Consider the following 20,845-nt stretch of genomic DNA (forward strand, 5'->3'; position numbering starts at 1 on the left):
TTGAATTTGAAAATATTATGGTAAGTATATCTATAAAAATATCTATGTTAATTTCAAATTTATTAATTATTTAATTTGTCATATAAGATAATTTTAATATAATATTTTAAAGAAAAAGACAAAGTTATCTTTTAATTTAAAATATGTTAAATACCAAAATATCTAATCTTATAATTAAATAATATATAAATATTAAAGAAGTTAACAAATTTTTAAATCTGACCATAATAGGAAATATTGAAAATTGGAAAAAAAATTCCAAATTGAAAATATTTTAAAATTAGAAAAATGAATTTTGGGAAACAATCCCATAAAAAGTTAGATTTTTGGAGAAAAATCCCACAAAAAATGATTTTTGTGCTGGCTGCCCAGGAGGGGCTGTACATGCAGCCCCATGAGGCTGCACGCATCCTGTTACGCGCGCGGAGCAGGGGCACCCAGATGAGGTTTCTCAGCATTTGCAGGGTGCATGTGCGGCAACACTCGGTGCATGCAGGGGTGACATGGGCGAGGCTCACGCGCGCGGATGGGAGAGGCCTGACCGAGTGCCTGGTGCTCACGAGCACCCATTCGACACCCTTGAATCCTGATTTTCCAAAATTAATATCTTTTTCAATTTTTATCGGAATCGAGTTCCGTAAAAAAGCAAATTGCTTAATTTTTCACAAGAAATCTAAATAAAATATTTTCAAAAATAGAAAAAATATTTTTCATGGAAAAAATTAGTACAACACAAACTTTCATCACATAAACACATAAACCAACATGAAGCCATCTAAATCAACACAAAACATATAAAACATCGTTTTATTTCATATTACATGAAAGTAAATCATTACCATGGCTTTGGTGCAAGTTGTTGGAAATATATTACCAGGATCTAGATTTACTACCAAGTATGTTTGATTAACATCCTAATATGAATTCTAAAACAATAAAAATAAACACATAAGAGTTTAAGAAAACCTTACATTGGGTGCAGCGGAATATTATGACTCCTTCCATTCAGATCTCTAGCCCTTGATTCCTTTCTGTAGCAGAGCATTATCAAGATCTGAATCTGGATCTCCTTCTCTCCTTCTTTGATGCTGATTTTCCACAGTCTTACATACTATGATTGAGGTACCACTTGATGTGTGTGGGCACTACTCTCTCACTCAAGGGTTTCGAAATTGTAGAGAGGAAAAGAGAGAGAAAGGGGCGTGTAAGCTTTTTTCTGAAAGAAACAAATGTGCAAACTTATGAGTTTCCTGAATCCAATACTTTCTATTTATAGAATGTCCTCTAGGTTTAGGTTAGAATTGTATGGCATTAAAATAATGGAAAAATAAAATGGTAAAACCTATGCATAGTGGGCGGCCCAGATAAGGAAATTGGGCCTCAGTTTGCAACTTTCCCATTTTGTTATTTCTCATTCCCATTTTCTCAAAAATGCCAATTTTTAAATTTAACCATTTAAATGCCAATTCTAATTATTTAATAACTTAAAAATAATTATTAAATAATATTGCCATTTAATATATTTATTAATTTAGACATATAAAGTATCTTAATTAATAAATAAACCTAGAATCTCTTTTCTTTACAATTTCGCCCTTGCTTAGTGAAAATTCATAAAGTAGACATAGTCTAACTTTAGAATTATAAATGATTAATTAAAATCAATTAACTGAGTCTTACAAGCAGTATGGTCTCAACTAGTATGGGGACCATGGGTCTATATAACTGAGCTTCCAATAAGTCGAACCGAATTTACCAAGTAAATTCCCTAACTTATTAATTCCTTATTGAATCCACTCTTAGAACTTCGAATTGCACTCTCAGTCATATAGAACGCTCTATATGTTCCATGATATAGACACGTCATTAGTTATCCATTTTTATAATCCTAATGTGATCAATGATCCTCTATATAGATGATTTACACTGTAAAGGGATTAAATTACCGTAACACCCTACAATGTATTTTATCCTTAAAACACTTAACCCTGTATAAATGATATTTCAGCTAAGTGAAATGAGTACTCCACCATTTATTTTCATTTGGTTAAGCTCGAAGGAAATCATCCTTTACTTTCTATTCGCCAGATAGCAGCTATAGATTCCATATTTATATTAGCGCTCCCACTCAATTGCACTACTGTGTTCCCAAAATGTACGTATCACCCTGACCGAAAAGTAGGCTTAACTAACAAATCAAACACAACTAGAAAAAAGGCCTTTGTCTTCGGTTTTTAGGCTAGTTTGTCTTCGGTTTTTATTAAAATTCGCTACCGAAGTCTTTTGAGGCGATGACATATGTTTTAAAATACCGAAGACGTAAGTGAGGCCTACGTCTTCGGTTATTATATAAAAACCGAAGACATAGGTCACTTTTATCTTCGGTTTTTATGTAATAACCGAAGATAAAAGTAACAAATGTCTTCGGTTTTTATATAATAACCGAAGATAAAAGGATTACTTTTCTCTTCGGTTTTTATTTATGCTGAACGTCTTTGGTTATTTTTTAATTTTTATTTAATGATTAATTATATATTAAATTTTTTTTTGAAACAATTGTAAACTAATTATAAAAATAAGCATTTTCTTTGAAATAAAAATTATTTTAATTATACAACAAAATTAAATACAAAAGACATTCTAATTATATTATAACAAAATTAAAGTATACATTACAAAATATGCTAAGTTCTTACTAATAAAAATCACGCACAAAATAAGTATTGCCTAAAATTAAAAGTCTAAAGCTAACTAGTACAAGTATCGTGTCAGTTTCGATAACCATTGATGTTGCAGTGGTAGCAAGCAACATCGTCTCCACATCGTATGCGTCCTTCATTCCAACCTGTAAAATTAAAGTGTAAATTAGTTTTATGTATCACTTCTTTATAAGCATAGTATCCCATTTATCGGTATGCATAAATGAACTAATTATAACTTAATTACCTTGTCTTTTATAAGAACGAATGAATTTAGAACTTTCACAATATCATTAATTGGTATAAATTTAAAGAAAATTAAAATTATAACTTCAAAATAAAAATTGAAAAGTACCTTTGGAGTGTGAGGTCAATAGTCATCTGAGGGCGTTTATGTCTAAACAAAGGGTCCAAGTGAATGATCTTCCCAGCACAAACAATCTCAAGCATCCAATGACGTCTAATAAGAAATTAATAAGAAAATATTAAGTGTTTATCGACATCTAACTCCGAGCCATGATATCATCTCTCCATACATATCTCCAAAGTATTCCCCTATGTCATTAACCTCAAGGTCTATTTTTTCACCTTTATCCATTCTTTGGCATACACACTTCATCCGTGTAGGACCTCCATGGTTGGGAGGTTGCAAACAATGACCTAAGTTCTCATCTTCTGAGCAATCATGTGTCAGCACATCATCTGCCATATATGCATACAATGGCCGTAGTTACACATTTCAATCACATAAAATATTTATCCAAATTCTACCGAAATTTCGGTAGCATAACAACTATAAATCGAATGTTCCAGAAAAAAATTAACCATAAAATCAAAACATATAATAATCCACAACAATAAAAATTAAATTCCACCCATCCGACCGCAATATATGTATTCGCATGCAGAACTTATTTCACTACGCATGAATATTTAAGATATTCAAACTCCTCTACCATGATTATTAATAATTAATTAAAAGGTAGAAATATTATACCTCTATCTCAACACTTGGAAAAAATCGTATTCTCCCTTCAATTTAGATCCTTAATGTTTAACCACAAAACCTACAAACAAATACAATTAAACAAAATGTTAAATAATAACATTGGCCATGAATAGATAACATGATTGCATTTTAAGCACAAAACAACTAACTGTATATAATGGGACCATTTAGATGAAAAATAAAAGAGATATGTAATTCACTTTGTGAACCATGGTACAATAATCAATTATAGAAATCTTGCATGATTCGAAAAATGAAGTTTCATCATGTGAGTGTAAATAACAATAAAAGTAGAATATAGTAAAGCACAGCCATAAATAAACATTCACCAGTTAACATGATTGAATAGAACATAGTCTAGAATCAACGAACAAAATAGACATTTCTTTTCTTTTTTTCCGTTAGTTTTTGAGTTTAATAGTGGAACCCTGACATATGGAAGTGTAATACACTAAGGGCTCGTTTGGAACGCCGTATTAGGTCGTATTGTATTGTATTGTATTATATTGAATTGTATTTTATGCAATATTTTTATGTAAAACTATATGTGGTATTAACTTTTATGGACACCTAAATATATAATATTTTAGTATAAATTAAAGTTTAACATAGTATTATATAAAAATATGATATATATTCATAACTAGAATATTTTTATGTAAAACTATATGTAGTACTTTTATGGACACCTAAATATATAATATTTTAGTATAAGTTAAAGTTTAACATAGTGTTATATTAATTAATGACATATGGAAGTGTAGGAATGGAATTGTTATTCCTAAAGAAAGATCATTCAAGTGTTTGGTTTGTTTATTGTCATTGGAAAACTCATTCCATAGGAATTATAATTCATGTAAACTAAGGAATTACTTTTCCTAAATAAAATGACTTGAAAAGCCATTCCATACCAACTTAAAATTATTTTTCCTTATCTACCCTTCTCATAAATAAATGATAAAGGTTATAATTATATGGATAACATTTTTTTATTTTAAAATATATATCTACAACATTTAATATTACAATGATATGTTTATTATATTTTTTTGTACATAACTATAGGAAAACAATATTATTATTATAATTATATTGATAAACGATGTGTGATGATTAAATTATATGAATAACATTATGTTGATACTTAAATATTTAATATAAAATAAACTATTAAATTAAATATTTATTTATATTTTATTATTTGATAATTAGATCTAAAAAATACAATTTGAGAGTGATACATAAATATATATCATTTTTTTATTTGTACCATAATGGTAATTTTATAAAACAAAAATTATTTTAAAAGAGTAAAGGACATTTTGGTCAAAATAATAAAAACTCTATTTCATTCAATACTATACCAATCATCACAGTTCTTATTCATTATTGATTCCATAGTCTTTACCAAACAAAAAAATAGAAATTCCATTCCATTCTATTCCTATTCCTATTACCATTACCATTCCTATTCCATTTTTATTTTGTAACCAAACGCCACCTAAGGAGCTTAGGAACAACACAACATGTGTACAAGTACTACATAAATTCTATAACATATAAAAGAAAAATGAATATGAAGGCTAAAAGGCCTAGACTAATCTAGATATCAAGATATGCTAATGTTATGGTGTTGATTCACTAGAAAGTAATTTCATTTTCAACTTTGATTTATTGCAATGTACAAAGTGAGGGTCCCCTTATACGGCTGGAAACACAATGGTCTATTTTTGGGCCAATGGAATATGCCATTATTCATCAATTTTTGCAACAAAATTCTAATGGGGTAAATAAATGTGCAGAGTGGGGAAATAATATAATTATCTAGTTATGAATATCAGAATTTACATACGTGATAGCTAAAAAAAATTATCATTTTATAATCAATTCAATCTATATATTATACATGGTCATCCACTTAGGAAAGAGATTATTTATATCGATCATGTATATTCATGAACCTTAAGCAAAATTTCCAATACACACAAAATATACAATGACTAAATCAGAAGCTGAATACTACTCTTAAACATTTAAAATTTTATCACTCCCAATACCATTTTAATTTAGAAAACAAAAAAACTTACATTGGTTTGAATACACTAGTCAATCTTTTCGAAGATTTTCCACTGACAGACATATATAATACTTCTTCAATTCTTTTTTTCAGTAAAAGACACAAACATAAACAAAAATAAAATCAGTAGCGGCCGAGATAAATAAACAATCAAGTAATAATGTCATAAGAAAACGAAAAGAAGATTCTCTTTTCTGAAAGCTTCAAACCAAAAAAATAAAAACAAAACCTTTAATATTAAAAATAACTAATAGTCAACACTTAAAAAATACTAAAAGAAATACTCTGTTTACAGTTATAATTCAAAGGGTGTGGAATTTTTTTCAAGAAAAATGCAGAGGCAAAAATGTGAAAGTAATTAAATCTAAAAATGGTGAGCACATCCATAAGTTGTTAGCTTAAAAAAATAATCTAATCTTATATACAATCTCCAAACACACTTTACCTGAGTTTTATACTTCTTTCTCACTCATAAATTTCATGGTCGTTTTCACCCTGCGTAAAATAAAACATAGGATAATTTATGCATGAATCAGTGTAATTGATCTACTGACAGACACGAACAAGAAAATTAAAATACTTTAAATCTTTTTTGTTTGCATGGCCAAACAAGGGATGTGAAAACATTAAACCCAAATCATGTAATCTTATAAAACAGTTCAAAAATATATATAAATTCAACTTTATGGTTACATGTAAAAAATTAAGGACTGAAATTGCAGACTAACCTTATAAATTTTGTCACCAAAGAAATGGATTTCTTGAAAGTCGTCAAGGTATTTCAAGCAATATGTTTTATCCCAACCTTGGGGAAAGACCTATGACATGTAACATGAACAAAATAAATTTCAAGCAATAGGTGTCTGTGCTTGAAGATTAACTGCATTACTACCAGCAGTCATAAACAATCAGTAAGTTACATCAAAGCTTATTTGTCCACCTATGGAGAATGTCAGGTTGAGATGAGAAAACTTCTCCCTTAGCACTGAAACCATTTTTGGGCGTATATTTTGAACTTATCCAAAAACCCAAACCGAACCCCGCACACACGCACAAAATAACAAAGAATGAAAGAGAGAGTACCAGCTGTCGAAGACAGTAACTGAAGGGTCGTCGTCGCTCTCTGGGAGGAGTAACCCTCGTCGTCGTGGGAGGACTGTCGTCGTCAGAGGAAGAGCTGGGGAAGAGACATATGTCCTTGTCGTCCTCCTCGTCGGGGTAGCGATCGGAGAGAGGGTTTGAGAGAGGGTCGTGGGTTTTGAGGGTTTGAGCGAGAGGGTCGTGTGTGTCGTGGGTTAAGGGTTTCGACAAAGGGTCGGGTGTAATAAACTGAAGAGTCCAATCGTATACACACCTTTGTCTTCGGTAATTTGGTGGAGCCCTTTGTTTTCGAAAATTTTGTAATTACCGAAGACAAAGCTCCTTACAATAATAATTAAAAAATTTGTATCCTTTTTGACTTCGGTTATTAACAAAGACCGAAAATATAATTAAAATTTCACTAAAAAATGATGATACGGATAGTTTTATCTTCAGATTTTTAATTTATTAAAGAAAAAAATCGAAAGTAAAAGATATATTTGTAGTAGTGAAAGAACACGAATAATACTCTTCAGATTAAACCTAATCATATCAGGATTAAGATCATTTGATCTATTAGGATCAACAGGTGTTATTGAATTGAATAGATATTACGGTAAATTCTAATATATCTAATCAAAGTTCAATATCGGTCCCTTCCGATGTATACTCCATACATCTGATACTGGTAAACTTTGCCAATGTTCTGGAAAGGACATAACACTTTTCCAAGGTGTAAGAATACCTATCGCTAATTATACCATGTCAGTCTAAATCCAGTGTTCTGACAAATCAGGGAATAAACTTTCGAACATATAATTAAGATTATATTCCACTATGCTGACAACACTATAACCTTTAACAAATTCATATGTTCTGGACTTAAATAGAATTCATACATTATATATAATCATGAAATAAATCATGTGAACCATGTAACATAAAATGTTATTTCTGATCTTTATTAATAAGTAAATATGATTATATTGAAATGGGTTTAATTTAGGGCACAAAACCCAACACAACCTCCATGTCCAGATCACGTGCAGCAATGAACTGTTTGCGGAAGGCTCACTGTAAATCTTTCAAGCTATCGATCGATCTAAGAGCCAGACGCTTCCAGCAGTCTTCTGGGAACTTGGTCAATGTTAGGGATAAAGACAAGCACTTGACATTTTCTCTCACACGTGCCACTTGTATCATCTTGTTGTATTTTTCCAAGTGTATTGCGAATCTATCCTTTCCTCATACAAGTCAATATGTGGCAACTTAATGTTTTCTGGAAGTAGGGATTCTATGATCCTCCTCACGCAAGGTTCTAGATCCTCATCCTGAGAATCTGAAAGGGCTCTGCTCTACTTTTTGATTAGTTTAGATAGAGTTGCGATATACTCTTTCAACCTTTTTTATGTCACTTTTGGGAAGATCACGTCTTCGTATTTTGTCAGTTATGTAGTTTCTAAGGTCGCCTCCACGTGGCCTTACTTTTAAACTTTTGTACCTTTCTTACTTGGCATCGAATCGCCAATGAAGGTCTAGGGTGGACCAGATGTCCTCAGAATGTCTGTCAGTCGTCCTTCTGTCTTGGTTGATAGAATCACTGAGGTATTGTTTTTGCCCCTTCGGCTTAGGTACTTTCGTACTCTGCCCTTTCGACACGATTTTACCTCCGGGAGCAGAAGGGCATCCAAGCTCGAAAGTATGGCTTTCTGCGTCTAAGAGGGCCAACCGACCGAATTGGTGTCCTTCTGAGGAGGTTTAGGAGAAGACTTCACCTTAGGTTCACCTACCTTGCCTTTACCTTTATCCTTGTGGGAATTTGATGTTTCGGTCTTTATTTGCCTAGGAGCATGCTCTTCAGCCATAACTTCCACTGAGGAGTCATCATCGGACTCTGCCAAGTCCTCGAACTTATTTTGGAAATGCTCCGTCATTCTCTTCATTTTCTCAGTGAGTTTTTTCTACTCTACTAACTCCGTTTGGGTAACTTTTAATTCCTTAGTTACTCGTAGCAAGTTTGGATCATGGTCATCATAATAACTATCTTTATAATACCCATTCTTAATGTAGCCATTGTCCTCCTCCTCCTCTTCCCTGTCTTCAAGATTTTAGTCGTCATCGATGCCATCATATAAGTTTTTAGTGTCCTCTCCTCAGTTCTCAGCACTAGCAACACCCTCTTCTCTTACACCACCTGATTGGAGACCAGGGGTGAGGGAGTTTTCCTCCTCAATGACAGTATCCAGAGGAGCTTTCTTGCCTATATACTTCCGAGTGAACACCATGGTTGAAGTGGGCCGACGACTAGCCAACTTTTTTCAGCTCCCATTGAAAGCACCAAAATATTTACCGAAATTTTCAAAAACTAATAAATCAAAACTTAAGAAATAAATAAAATAGTAAATAATAGACGATTTTTATGTGGTTTGGGTGTTAATAATACCTAGTCCACGAGTAGTTGTATTGGCACTTTGGGCAAGTATTTGGACAATACAAGTGTTTATAGAATGAACCCTAGCTCTGCACTCCTTTCATTTCTCTTGATGAAGAAGAAAGCTTATAGGAATTTTTGTAGAGGTTCGGCTAGTATACAATTATTCACCTTTTGTACATAAAAAATGAGAGTATTTATAGGCATACATGTGGGTAAGGGAATTCCCTTTACCCACCTTGGGTTTCGTACTACACATGGTGCAAGGCCAGGCACTGCAACATGATGATCTGACTGTTGGTTGGAAGGAAATTTCCCCATCATGTGGTGTACGGCTGCAGCGAAGGATCCCATATGGACCGGGACTCACGTCACTCAAAGGTTTCACCTTGTAAAGTTATTACTTAGAGAAGGTGTTGGATAAAAAAGGGGCTTCAGAGGCACGTACGTGCACTGCCATGGTCTGACGTAGGGGAGAAAATCTGATTTGATGTCAAAGGATGGGTAATCGTCGCTTTAGGTCCTGGATAGGGTACTTTCGAATGAGCTCTAGGATCAACAACCAAAGCCTTGTCGGATCACACTGACCCACTACCTTTTTGGAATACTTGAAGATCTGGGTAACTCTGATCCTCCCCAATTGTGGATGGATAGTAAGATTCCTGGAGCCTTATCCTTACACAATAATATTGGGAACCGTTGATTGGCTTCCAAAAAATAATAGTCTCCTTAGTGTTGTTAAGCAGAAAGTATATACTGATCACGCATTGTCTAGAGTGGAATACTTCCGTGATTACCACGTATCAGACATCCAGAAATATGGATAACACATTATCTAATCTTAAAATTTAACAAATTGAAATGATGAAATAAATAGTTTTGAATTAGAAATGATTAAATTATTATTTTATAAATAAATGAAATAACAGAAAAACAATAAATTTCGAAAATTATGTAACTAAACAAAAAATATCTCGAATTCCAATCTTTTTTAAATTTTTACAAAAATATCTAGGTTACTAAAATATATATTTTATTAAATACAAATTTTTAATAAGTAAAATGATATATTATTATAGTAATTATTATTTTTCTAACTTATAATTTTAAAATAATGTGAATATAATAAAATAATCAATTATTAAATTTAAAATATTATGATTAAAATATCTATAAAATATCTAATTTAATTAATAATTTTATCATTATTTAAATAGAAATATAAGATAATTATCATATTATATTTATAATAAATATATCAATATGATATATCAAATCTTATAATTTAAATAATAAATAAAATTAATAAATTAATCTATTTTAAATTCATATTATAATTTAAAAATAGTTAGAAATAATAAATTTTAATTTTAAAACAACTTAAATATCTAAAATTAATAATAATCTCTTAATATATTAAATATTATTAATTTAAGTTTAAAATTTAAAAATATGATTTTCTACTAATTTTAGGAAATATTAGGCTTTTAACAAAAAGTTATGAAAAAAATTCCTTAAAATTCGGATTGCATGCATTCAGCATATTTATTTTTGTGGGATCGGTTCAAGGTTCTCGTGTCCCAAAGATTTTGGCATCAAAGGCTGGGGATTGTATTACACAGTGGATGTGTAGTATTTCTAGGGATTGTAATTGATTCTGGTAAACACGCGATACCTGGACCCGAGGAGGTCAAAGTGGTAAAAGAATTCCTAGATGTGTTTCCAAAGGAATTACAAGGAATACTGCCACAGCGAGAGATAAATTTTATTATTGACCTGGTACCTTGGGCAGAACCTGTTTCAAAGGCACCCTATAGAGTTGAAGATACAACTTCAAGAGATGCTGGATTTAGGGTTTACCCAACCTCGTGTATCAACCTGGGGAGCTCCGATTTTATTTGTTAAGAAGAAGGATGGGAATTTTTGAATGTGTATTGACTACCGGGAGCTGAACAAGTTAACCATCAAAAACAAATACCCTTTACCAAGAATTGATGATCTATTTGATCAACTTTAGGGTAAGATGGTATTCTCCAAGATTGACTTGCAGTCTGGCTATCATCAACTAAAAATTCAAGAAGAAGACATTCCAAAGAGAGCTTTTCGAACTAAGTATGGCCATTATGAGTTCCTAGTTATGTCGTTCGGGTTAACGAATACGCTAGCAGCTTTTATGGATCTCATGAATAGAGTATTCAAGGATTTCCTCAATAATTTTGTAATTGTGTTTATCGATGACATCCTTGTGTACTCTTGATCAGAAGATCAACATGAACAATATCTTTGCATGCATCTATAATGGCTCAGAGATCCTAAACTCTATACGAAATACAAAAAGTGAGAATTTCGGCTGTCACAAGTATCTTTTCTGGGACATATCGTCGCGAAAGACAGAATTGCGGTAGACCAAAGGAAGGTTGAAGTAGTGAAATACTGGCCTAGGTCAAAAATGTTGGGTTTTGTGCCCTAAATAAAATCCATTACAATCTGATAGTTATCAATTTAAGGATTTTGAAGTGATTATATTTACATGTATTTTACATGCTTATGGTTTAATATATATATGCACAAAATCAGTTAAGTCCAGAACATATATTTATTCACAATTACAGTATTGTCAACACAGTGGAATGTGCTTGTGATTATACGATTCAAAAGACTAAGTCCCTGTTCATAAGTGTTTTGGATTTACACTGATGTGATAATCAGCGTTGAAGTATACTTACACTTGGAGCAAGTGTTATGTTCTTTCCAGGACATTGGTAAAGTATACTAGTTTCGAATGTATGGAGTATACATTGGACTGGACCGATATTGAACTTAGACAAGATATTATAAACTTACCGTTGTATCTTTCCAAGTCAATATCAGTAGTTGATCTTAGATTAAAAGAATCTAAATCCTGATATGCTTAGGCTCAATCTCAGGAGTGCTATTCATGTTCTTTGATTTATTAGTTAAGCCTACTTTTGGGTCAGGGTGATACGTATATTTTGGGAACATGATAGTATGATTGAGTGGGAGCGCTGAACATAAATATGGAATCTATAGCTTCTACTGGTGTATAGAAGTCAAGTGATGATTCCCTTCGAGCTTAGTTAAATAGAAGTAAATGGATGAGCTCTTGTTTCAGTGACTATATATTAGATCACTGAAACATCATTTACAGGTAACTAAGTGTTTTAAGGGGCCAAATACATTGAGGGGTGGAAACGATAAATTTATCCCATCTCGATGTAAATCATCTATATAGAGGATCTTTGATCACATTAAGATTATAACAATGGTTAAATGAGATAGCATATCTATATCGTGAAACATATAGAATGCTCTATATAAGTCTGAGAGTGCAATTCCAAGTTCTAAGAGTGGATTCAACAAGGAATTAATAAGTTAGGGATTTACTTGGTAACTTCGGTTCAACTTATTGGAAGCTAAGCAATATAGATCAATCGTCCCCATTCTAGTTGAGACCATACTGTTTGTAAGACTCAATAATTGATTTATGATTAGTCAATTATAATTCTAAAAGTTAGACTATGTCTAATTTGTGAATTCTCACCAAGAAGGGATGAAATTGTAAAGAAAAGGGTTTCTAGGTTTATTTATCAATTAAGAGACTTTGTATGTCTAATTAATAATTATATTAAATGAAAATATTATTTAATAATCTATTTTAGTTATTAAATAATTAGTTTTGGCATTTAAATGGTTAGAATTAGAAAAATGACATTTTCGGAGAAATAGAAATAAAATTATGGAAACTGCGAAATCCAAGTGAGGCACAAGTCACACCATGGCCGGCCACTACTTTGTGTTTCCCAATTATTATTTTCAATTTTTAATTTCCAAGTAATTACTAACCTAAACCTAGCAGTTATCTATAATAGGAAAGTGGTGGATCACACCAAATAAGGCAGTTAATCAATTACTCTGTAAATGAGGAAATTGTTTATTTTGGAAAGTTGAGCTTCCCTTTTCCCTATACATAACAGCCCTCCTCTCTTCCTCATGCATGCTTCATTCATACACGAAATACATTAAGAAAAGAGAGAGGGAAAATTTTGAAATCCCTAGTGAGAGAGTAGTGCCCAAACACAGAAAACAATACCTCAATCATAGATTGGAAGACTGAAGGATCACATCAAACTGAAGGACATTCGGGCTCAGATCTTGATTATACTCTGCGACAGAAAGGAATCAAGGGTTAAAGATCTGAGTGGAAGGAGACACATTATTCCGCTGCACCCACTGTAAGGTTTCTTAACTTTTTATGTGTTTTATTTATCGTTTTAGAAGTTCATATTTAGGTTATTAAATCAACATACTTGTGAGTAGATCTAAGATCCTGGTAAAATAAATTCCAACAACTGGCACTAGAGCCATGGTAATTGATTTCCTTGCAAGAAATTTGGACATCAAAACGATTTGTTTGTGATTTGGATGGTATCATGGTGTGTCATATTGATGTTTGATTGATGTTTGTGAATTTTGGGAAAAATAATTGATTTTCTATTTCTGAAATTATTTTTATTGGATAGTTTGGAAAATTTTAAGCAATTTACTTTTTTACAAAACTCGATTTCGATTTTATTTGAATTAGTTATGAATTTTTAAAAATCGAGAAAAATCAAGGTGGTGATCACCTCTCCCACGCGCGCGGAAGGGCTGCTTACAGCCTCCCAGCGCTGTGGAAACACGGCTGGACACCCCTCCTACGCGCGCGGGTGGTATGCAATGCATACCATCCGTACATCGTGTAATTTTTCTTCGTTTTCTTCGATTTTTCATGCTTTTTCATGAAATTAACTTCCGATTTTTTGTGTAGTTTTGTATTTTGATTTTATTTTTCATATTTCAAATCTAATTATCATAAATAAATTAATTTGATTTTTCAAAATTAATTTTAGATATTAGTGTAATTTGAATTTGAAAATAGGTTAAAATCAAGTTTTTCTTACCTATTTTCTTATTTTCTTTAAAATTTGATTATTTTATCTTATTTTAAATATAAGGTGAGATATTAAATTTTTTTAAAAAATATTTCTTTTTAAGTAATTTGACCTTATTTAGAATAAGATTACTATAATCATGGTATTTTAAAAAGGAAATAAGATATTTTTGTTAACTTTTAAATTTTGTTATTTTTACTTAAATTAAATTGTAAAATCAGAAAAGGGTATGTATTTATCATTTTATATTTTATTGAATATTTAATTTATTAAATAACATGAAGTTTAAAAGGTATGTTAGCAATTTTTTTTTTCAAATGATATTTAGGTTACTTGAAACCTAATTTTTCAAAATTGTAGGTTTAATTTTAAATATTATTTTATTTCATTCTTTGAAAACCGAAAATATTTTTTTATTATTTTTCGAAATATATTTAATATTTTAAAATTAAATAAATCCTACATCCAACTATCTAAATCTAACTTGTTGCAGGAGTATGTGTTTTAGATTGTTTGTAAGTTTTTCTAAATCCTATTATTGCTTGATCTAAATTGCCATGGTTAACTTGTTGACAGATCCAATGATCTGATTTTAAGTCATGGTTCAATTGTCAATAGGTCAAGTAAATAATTTGTAACAGGTAAATTTTACATTCTTCTTTCATCTGTGTATGACCTAGTAACATGATAGGGTCCATCTAAATCTGTGTGCCTGTGTGAGCCTATATGTTTATTTTATTATAGATGCATATAGGTTGTTGCTAAATAAAATGCCACACCCTGATAGATTTTATTTAGGTCCATTTAGTTTTTTTTTTGGACCTATTCAATTGATAACAGTTATTCATTTTAAGGTTAAATTCCTCTCTTTTGGGCCTTGTGTGAGAGATGGGGGCCAATAGAAGTGGGTACGACATACTGAACCCAGCTCCCCCTCACATGAACTACCCCAATTATGAAGGCCCATTTGCCTGATTTGAATAACTGTACTAGGTTAATTAAATTAGTTTAACCTAATAAAATTGATTAGCAACATAATTAACTTTTAAAATAAATGAAATTTATTTTCATTTTAATATTTTAAAGTTAATTTTTAAGAAAAACACTCTTAGTTTAAGATATTATTTCTAGATAAACTATTTGTATTTTTCTTGTATTTAATTAAATAAAGAATTTTAACTAACTGGATTCTTTCTGAAACTTACTTTTATTATTTCATTAAATATTCCTATTTAAGTTATAAATTAGTTATTACTAATTTTCCTTATTAGCTTAAATTTGAATATCTTTTGAATTTAATATTAAGTTGAGGAATTCTAGGAATTGGTTATTGAAGATTCTTAAAAGATAATTTTTAAGTTGATTTTAAACTTAAAATGGAATATTCTTTAATTAGGTAGTTACCACCTAATTTTGATATTTATTAAATTTCATTTGGAAATTTTAAGTTGCTTATTTTAGATACTTTCAATAACAACTTAAATTCCAAATCTTGAAAAGATACTTAGTTAAATTAAGATATTTTCTAGATAGTTATTTATATACTAATTCTTATTTCTAATTTTAAAATAGGAAAATATCATTGATTGTGAAATTAATTGTTTAATAATTAATTTTGGTACAATTCAAGTTAAGAATATTCTTCCTAATATTAAACTGTAAATTATTTTAAGCCTTCTCTATACTTAATTATTTATTTCCTGAATTTAATACATTTAATTAAATTAAAAATTAAATATCTAAGTTGATTTTCATAATGATACTTAAATATTGTTATTTTCATGATATTTAATTAAATAGAAAATTATTTTAAGTTGGGTATTTTTATAACAACTTAAATTTGAATAATTTTCAAAATATATTTTATTTATTTTATTAATCATTTTTCGAAATTTCATTTGATTATGCAAGATGATTTTGAATTTATCTTGAAAAATAGATTAAAGTTGTAAATTAATTATTTTAATTAATTTTGAATCAACTTAAATCAATGATTTTTTTCATTTAATGATTAATTTAAAATAAAGGAACTAAAATATATTATTAGAAATTGAATTAATTAGTCAAGAAAATCTAGATAGATAATATTCTTGCTTGATGTATTTTTAGTAAAGATTAATTTATTTTTTAATGTAATTCAAAAATTGTATAATTTCATACTTTAATTTTTCGAAATACAATATATATATATATAGAAAGTTTTAATTTAAGTTACCAATTAATTTAAATTAATACAACTTAAATTAAGTAATTTTCTTAGTATTTATTGGAAAATTAATACTAAGATGGAAATAATTCATTTCATTTTCTTAACCATCTAAGTTTAATTTTATAAATATAAAATTAAATTTTATTTAGAACTTTATTCTAAATTTAAAATTTAATTAAATAAATATATATATTTAAAATAAATAAGTAATAGAAGAAAATACACTTTAAATAATGAGCTTTATTATTATTAAGATATTCGATCTCCATTGTTGGTTTTACATAGCTATTGTTTTAGTGAGTAATCCTCCCTAATAGAGGAATGTTCATTAGCAAGTTAGCACCGTTTAATCTCGAAAGATAATTATATTTGTAAGTTTTTTATATTAGTATTGATCACCCTAATGGTGGCGACTGTATAAGACTTACAAACGTATGAAAGAATGGTGGAAGCTCATGAAAGAGGAATGACCTTGACTCTCGCCTAAACGGGACAACGTCGGATTCTTTTTTCGATCGAATAAAAGGTTGCTAGAATATTTATTAATTTAGATGAGCTAACAACTCTATTCAATAGATGGTAGCTTTGACTCTCGCCTAAATGGGACACTAATATCAGTTTGTTGAAAACCTTGAAAATTATTTAGGATTGTATTTTTTAGTATTTTCTCTAGTCATTCCTACTTGCTATGTCCTAATAATTTCTGAATAAGATTTTGTGTTAAACCATAATTGATTTCTATTAATTATTTTGTAGTATCCTAAATTGCCATGTCGAATCCCATGTTATCACTGTTGACTGAAAATAAACTAAATGGATCTAACTTCCCTAAATGGAGAGAGAACATTAATATTGCTCTCATAGGTGAAAGTGCCCTGTTTGTGTTGACTGAGCCGTCTCCTTAACAGCCAGGTGACAATGCAACCAAAGCTGTTAAAGAGAAGTTCGAGCGTTGGCAGAATGCTAACAACAAAGCTCGATACTTCATGCTTTCCAGCATGGTTGACACCTTGAAAACAAGGTTTGCTAACGCTGTCACGGCTGCAGAAATCATGACGCAGTTAACTAAGCTATTCGGAATGGCATCTATCCAGCCTCGCTTTGACGCGACTAAGAAATTCATCAACGCACGGATGGAACCCCATCAGAATGTGCGTGATCACCTTCTCCAAATGGCAGGTTATTTCCAGGAAGCCCAGAATCATGGTGCTGAAATGGATCGGACTACTCAAGTGAGTCTCATCTAGTCTGACTCCAGATTTTCTGCCCTATACATCAAATTATGTAATGAACAAGACTTTCACACGTTAGTCAATGACCTTCAGACATATGAAAATTTGATTGGAGGACCCCAGAAGAAAGGGAGTAAACCTCAGAATTCTGGAAATGGTAATAGGATGAATAATGCTGAGGCACATGTTGCCTCTACTTCCAAATCCAAGAATAAGAAGAAGTGGAAAAATGCCAAGAAGCGAGCTCAAGCTGTGAAAGCAGCTAAGAACAAAAAGGTTGCAGCTTCTGGTGATACACCAAAAGGAAAATGTTTCTACTGTAATGAGAAAGGTCATTGGAAACCCTAATGTCCTAAGCTTCTTGCAAAGAAACAAGGTATTTCTTTTTGTAAACTGATGTGTTTTAGTGAATTATTATCCATTTGGATTATTAATTCTAGACTACTAACCTTGTTTATTTTTCTTCTTATAGCTCAAGCTTCTTAAACTCAGGTGTTGTCTTAGAGAGTTGGATCTGAAAGATGGATAAAGGGATGGATTCGTCAAAGATAAAGAAGAAGCTCATTTATTTATTTATTTTTGAATTAATTGTTTCAATTTTAAAACAATTTGGATTTCAAGTTTGAGATTTTATTCCCTACTCTCATAATATTGCAAACAATTTTTTTTAATTTATAATAAAGTTTTTTTTACAAATAAATTGCAATCTATGAGTTGAGCTTTATTACTTTATCTTATAAATCAATTACCAATTATTATATTTATTATGTTTGTATGTGTATGTGTTTTTTATTATTGATACAAATTCTATAGTTATTTAAACTCTTTACAAAGTTATTACTACATAAACACTAGAAATTATTTCTATGTTTATGAATAATTGTTAATTCTAAAACAATTATTAAGAATTTGTTTAATAAAAGGATCTATTGATCTGATAGGGGTGGAGAAAAAGTTAAGAATAATATGCAGTTGAACGATCTTTTATATCTAATGAACTCTGGATTATATTCAACTCCACATAATCTCTATTACACTTAGAGAATCATGATCTATACAACCTTTAGGGGTGGATCATAATCTCTATATACTTAGGGGTGGACTATATTCCACAGTACTCTTTGTGACACATAATTTTAAACATGGAAGTAATATAATAAATTAGCTATTATCAGAATAAATCCTTGATCTTGATTATATGTTCCAGTTTAGATTTACTGTTGTAATAGATAATGATAACAATAAAGTTCTTTGATAATGTATCACACTACCTTAATTGAGTGGGAGAATATTAAAATTCTTTACCCATTCTCATTTGGTTGACACTTGTGATAGGAACTTAAGAACACCACTGATAAAACAAATCTAACCATTCACGTTGATAGAAATAACTTATTAGAATTATGAGAATAAGATAGAAGAATTCTTGCATAGTCTATTCTAATGACTTGAGTCAAGATTTCTAATCCTCATAACAATTTTATGGTATCTTAATTTGATTGCTTAATCTCTAGCAAGTATATTACACTTCAAATACTAGACCGCTATGTTGATGACCTAGTCTTAAAGAAACTTACAATTTCAGACTAAGACAATAAGTCACAACGAGATATCCCTCAAAACAATAATAAGAGGTTAAAATTATTTTTTAACCAGACATCTACTATTGAGTGGGAGCCATCTGAGATGTAATCAAATAAGGAACATTAGGGGATAATCAAGAAAGATTTATGAAAGTGACCTATATGTTAGATATTAAGGAACTATACATTAGTAATCCTAATATTCACACCAACTCTTTAAGATTTAGAGATGGTGGTTACTCTGGGGTGGAGGAGTTATTCTAGAAGAGTGTAAAAATCCATCTATAATAATTCAAGCTCCATCAGAGAAGATATACATAACTTTGTAAATTCAAAATTACCAGAAAGTTATTTTACTGAAGAAAATTCTACACTGCATCATCTCAATTCTAAATTTTAAAATTTGAGAGATATGTCTTCTGTTTGTTCAGATGTACTTATTAAGCAGTAAGGATTTCAGTATCCCTTGATGAGTAAAGCATATATAGTTAAGGATGTTTCATAAATTTTATGAACCTAGTTCTAGAAATATGGGTGGATTCAAATATACTACACTTGATCAGAGGATCAAGACAAAAGATTGATTGTAATGCACAACTTGTTTTATGTTAGTGCAAGTGGGAGTTTGTTGGGTTTTTTGCCCTAAATAAAACCCATTACAATCTGATAGTTATCAATTTAAGGATTTTGAAGTGATTATGTTTACAAGTATTTTACATGCTTATGGTTTAATATATATATGCACAAAATCAGTTAAGTCCAGAACATATATTTATTCACTATTACAGTATTGTCAACACAGTGGAATGTGATTGTGATTAGATGATACAAAACACTAAGTCCCTGTTCATAAGTGTTTTGGATTTACACTGATCTGATAATCAGCGATGAAGTACACTTACACTTGGATTAAGTGTTATGTTCTTTCCAGGACATTGGTAAAGTATACTAGTTTCAAATGTATGGAGTATACATTGGACTGGATTGATATTAAACTTAGACAAGATATTATAAACTTACCGTTGTATCTTTCCAAGTCAATATCAGTAGGTGATCTTAGATTAAAAGAATCTAAATCCTGATATGCTTAGGCTCAATCTCAGGAGTGCTATTCATGTTCTTTGATTTATTAGTTAAGCCTACTTTTGGGTCAGGGTGATACGTATATTTTGGGAACATGATAGTATGATTGAGTAGGAGCGCTGAACATAAATATGGAATCTATAGCTTCTACTGGTGTATAGAAGTCAAGTGATGATTCCCTTCGAGCTTAGTTAAATAGAAGTAAATGGATGAGCTCTTATTTCAGTGACTATATATTAGATCACTGAAACATCATTTACAGGTAACTAAGTGTTTTAAGGGTCCAAATTCATTGAGGGGTGGAAACGGTAAATTTATCCCATCTCGATGTAAATCATCTATATAGAGGATCTTTGATAACATTAAGATTATAACAATGGTTAAATAAGATAGCATATCTATATCGTGAAACATATAGAATGCTCTATATAAGTCTGAGAGTGCAATTTCAAGTTCTAAGAGTGGATTCAACAAGGAATTAATAAGTTAG

At 30.5% G+C, this 20,845-nt stretch overlaps 1 long non-coding RNA gene across 1 annotated transcript; it reads right to left on the minus strand.

The window, feature by feature from the left end:
- Positions 1 to 2,689: 2,689 nt before the first annotated feature.
- Positions 2,690 to 3,542, minus strand: LOC133037881 (uncharacterized). Its single transcript, XR_009687868.1, has 3 exons — positions 3,288 to 3,542; positions 3,055 to 3,159; positions 2,690 to 2,845 (listed from the first exon to the last, which is right to left on the minus strand). It is a non-coding gene; the product is annotated as an uncharacterized LOC133037881 (long non-coding RNA).
- Positions 3,543 to 20,845: the final 17,303 nt, after the last annotated feature.

This window comes from Cannabis sativa, chromosome 5 (assembly GCF_029168945.1).
Source record: "Cannabis sativa cultivar Pink pepper isolate KNU-18-1 chromosome 5, ASM2916894v1, whole genome shotgun sequence".
Classification (NCBI taxonomy): domain Eukaryota; kingdom Viridiplantae; phylum Streptophyta; class Magnoliopsida; order Rosales; family Cannabaceae; genus Cannabis; species Cannabis sativa.